Source organism: Phalaenopsis equestris, unplaced genomic scaffold (assembly GCF_001263595.1).
Source record: "Phalaenopsis equestris unplaced genomic scaffold, ASM126359v1 Scaffold000128, whole genome shotgun sequence".
NCBI lineage: Eukaryota > Viridiplantae > Streptophyta > Magnoliopsida > Asparagales > Orchidaceae > Phalaenopsis > Phalaenopsis equestris.
The window spans coordinates 363111-367545 of record NW_018164570.1 but is presented as its reverse complement, the minus strand read 5'-3'; the positions used below and the strand labels follow the sequence as shown (position 1 = coordinate 367545).

Here is a 4435-nt window from a genome sequence, read left to right as displayed (position 1 = left end):
TAGCATATGTTGAAACTCAGTTCTCCGCTCACATTAAAACCTTACGTTCTGACAATGGCGGTGAATACATGTCTCATGAGTTTCAAGCATTTCTTCAGAACAAAGGGATCGTTTCACAACGGTCATGTCCCTATACACCGCAACAAAATGGAGTTGCTGAACGAAAAAATCGACATTTATTGGATATTGTGCGCAAATTACTGATAGAATCTTCTGTTTTAGCGAAATTTTGGACTGAAGGTTTATCTACTGCAGTTTATCTCATTAATTGTTTATGATCTCAACAATTGAAGTATGATTCTCCCTACTATCGATTTTTTGGTAAACATCCTAATTATCATATGCTACATACTTTCAGATGTGTTTGCTTTGTTCATCTACCTGCTCATGAGCGTCATAAGTTGACAGCTTAGTCAGTACGATGTGCCTTTATGGGGTACAGTTCAAATGATAAACGTGATGTGTGTTATGATTCGATTAGTAGTCGCTGGCATAATTCTCGGAATGTGATTTTCTTTAAACATGAATATTACTTTCAGTATCATGTGTCAACACCGGATACAGTTATACTTCCATGATTTGATAATTCTTTTGCGGATAAATGTTTTAAGTCGGACATTGTCTACATACGACGCCTGCCCCCATCACCTTCAATCCTTCCCAACCCTGTTCTAGAAATTGTTCCAATAAGTCTTCGACGATCAACTCGGTGCATCTGTCTTTCAGATAGATATGGGTATTCTGCAATTTTAACTAATATTACTGTCCTACCTCTTACTTTCAGGTTGTTAAACAGACTTGCTGGGTCAAAGTCATGCAAGAGGAACTTCAGGCACTTCAAATTGGGATATTGTTTCATGTCCTACAGATGCTAAACCCATTGGTTGTAAATGAGTTTACTCTCTTAAACTCTGATCTGATGGCTCTCTTGACAAATATAAGACAAGATTGGTAGCTCTTGATAATCGACATGAATAAGGGATTGATTATGAAGAAATAATTGCACCTGTGGCTAAGATTACAACTGTCAGACAAATGTTATCTATTGCTTCATCTAAAAGCTGGTTCTTAAAACAGATGGATGTTAAGAATGCATTCTTACATCAGGATCTCAAAGAAGATGTTTATATGACTCCTCCTCCAGGCTTATTTTCTACACCTTCACATGATATTTGTAAGCTCAAACGGTCTCTATACGGTTTGAAACAGACTTCACGGGCCTAGTTTTGAAAAGTTTTGCAATAACCCACCCATCTTAGCTTCTCTTTTATTCAAAGTCAGTATGATTCATCGTTATTCATTTGCAAAACTAACAAGGGAAATGTTTTGTTATTAGTCTATGTTGATGATATTATCATCACAAGATCTGACAATCAATTGATGTCTCAGCTACAAAAACGTCTGCAGGGTTCTTTTCATATAAAAAATTTGGGATTATTAACTTATTTCTTATGACTTGAGGTTCACTCTTCTCCCATTGGTATTTTTCTTCATCAGCACAACTATACGAAGGGACTCATTGCTTTGGCTGGTCTTCAAGATGGTCACTCTGCTGATACTTCTTTCGAAGTAAATGTCAAATATCAACAGAATGATGGTGAATTTCTATCTGAATCATCTCTATATCGACAACTTGTTGGGAGTCTCAATTATTTAACTATTACGCGTCCTGATATTTCATTTGATGTACAACAAGTTAGTCAATTTATACAAGCCCCTACACATCTTCATTTAGCTGCAGTTCAACGTATTGTTCGGTACTTGAAAGGTACTTCTCATTGTTGTTTGTTCTTTTCTGCAAAGTCTCCTATCATCTTATCAGTCTATAATGATGTCTATTGGACTAGTTGTTCTGAGCCAGCACACCCTGAATCTATTACTGGATGGTGCACGCTTCTCAGCAACTCTTTAATCTCTTGGAAGAGCAAGAAACAAGATCTAGTGTCTAAGTCATCTACTGAATCAGAATATCGCTCTATGTCCTCTGCTTTTTTCTAGATCAGTTAGCTTCAGGGTGTGCTGGCTAAGCTTGTTTTTCCTCAGCTTGAGTCTATTTTTTTTCATGCAGATAATATGAGCGCTATCCAGATTGTTGTTAATCTCGTCTTTCACGAGCACACGAAACACAGTGAAGCAAACTGTCATTTCATTCGAGAAGCTTATGAGGATGGTGGTATATCTCTTACTCATATCACTTCTGATCTTTAAACGGCTGATATATTTACTAAGACTTTTCTCGACAGCGTCATCAATTTTCTTATCGGCAAATTGATGTTTCTTGATCAGCCAGCATCAATTTGAGGAGAGATATCAATCAAGAGTAAATCAAGCTAAATAAAGAGTTTCTTTCTTCGTAATACTACAAAGAAGGAATTATATCAGGCAGAATAAAAAGTTTCCTTCTTCATTTAAATTAGGAATATGTATTAATTAAGAATATGTAGGAAGAGCATGTACTTATCATTTAAATTTTTCGTACTTTACAGGTCTACATCTGTAGGTAGACCTGCTTGGCAAGGCGGATCAAGAGATGAGATCTATGGCATGTTCAATGTCCCCAGTGGAGGCAAACACTTTGGAAGGCTGTCAATCAGCACGCCCTGAAAGCCAACTAGTTCTGGTTATATAAGCTCTGATATCTCAATCTCCTCCTCAATTCCCTCCAACATGACAAAATTCATTCCCACTCGAGCCTCTTGTACTGACTGCATATAGGCGGCTAGTGGGACTACCGTCTCCTCTGTGATGCTACTCCTCTTGAGTCCATGATAAGCGAAAGGACTATACGTCTTTCATCTTCCCTGAACACTCACGTGTTGTTTGAAACAATCATGTTGGGCCTTACAGTCAAACTGTCCTGACTTCCCCAACAAAACATAGCAATTGTCTATGAGTACCACATCGTAGCACACTTGCTCCTATAATTGGTCTCCAATAAAAAACTTGGCCAAACACTGTTGGTCCACGCATATCTCATTTCCTATTTTCAACCAAGAAAAGGAATATGATTAAGGATGCTTCTGCGTGGCCAAATTTAGCTTCTTTATCATCATGGTGGATACCACATTCTAAAGCTCCCACCATCAATAATCATGCTGCAAACCTTCCCTCTCACGATACGCATGGTGCAAAAATTGTTATGCCCGAGCCAGAGATGATCCTTCTACGACACAGTATGTAGGACCCTACTTACGACTAGCATCTATTGAGAATTGGACCTTATTTAGGGTCTTCTTGGAAAAAAAGGAAATATTGAAAAAGTCTAGAGGCTTATTTGTAAAACTTTGTAATACCCTATTTAAGCCCATGTTATGAATATACAAAAGAGTTTTTTGGAGCAATTACTTCATTATGGTATCAGAGCCCTAGCTTAGCCATCAGTAGGGATTCGACATACAGAGACCCGAAACTGTATTCAGTTTAAGTTCTACTCAAACGAAGGCCTTTAAACTCCAAGTTAGACCTCCATAATTCAACTTTTTCATGAGCATTTTTCTCTTGTCTGATCCACGAGAAGGATATCATCAGCAAAAAGCATACACCAAGGTACATCCTCCCATAAGTGTCTAAGACCAACCATAACTAAAGATAAAAGATATGGGCTTAAAGTCGATCCCTAATCTAAACCAACAGAAATATGAATATATTTAGAGTCAATCCTCCTGTTCAAACACACGTAAATATTCTTAAATGCATATCTTTAATGACTTGAATAAAAGTCATATCAACACCTTTCTTTCAAGAGCTTTCCAAAGGATATCTCTCGGAACATTGTCGTACGCTTTTTTTAAATCAATAAAAATCATATGTAGATCCTCCTCATTAGCTCTGAACTTCTCCATCAAACCTCTCAATAAATGAATAACTTCCATAATAAACCTGCTCAGCATAAATCCAAATTGATTATGAGAAATTTTGTAATACGTCTTAACCTATGTACAATTGCCCTCTCTCATAATTTTAAAGTATGAGAGATGATAAATCAACTTAATTCCTCTATAGTTGGCACACTCTTGTGCATCCCCTTTATTCTTAAAAATGGGGACCAATATACTCTTCCTCCACTCCTCAGGCATCTTTTTAGTTTTTAAAATAATATTAAAGAGTTTAGTAAGCCAAAAAACTATCAAATCTCTTAAATATTTCCACACTTCAATTGAGATATCATCAAGTCCTACAGACTTTCCACTCTTGGTTTTCTTTAAAGCCTTCTCAACTTTTAATGCGATGGTAAAAATAAAACATTTTATTAGTATTAACTATATTAAGATCACTAAGTTTTATCGTATTTTCCGAAACTTCATTAAAAAATTTATCAAAAAAATTCATCCACCTATTTTGAATATCATTTTCTAAGAAAATCATTTTTTGATTTTCATCTATAATAGGCTTTACTTGTGTTAAATCTTTACTTTTCTTTTATTTTTGTTTGGCT

At 36.2% G+C, this 4435-nt stretch overlaps 1 protein-coding gene across 1 annotated transcript in view; it reads right to left on the bottom strand.

The window, feature by feature from the left end:
* The window catches only part of LOC110021275 (rho GTPase-activating protein 7), a gene marked incomplete in the record, with an annotated part of 99358 nt that overhangs the window by 48905 nt on the left and 46018 nt on the right, over window positions 1–4435 (bottom strand).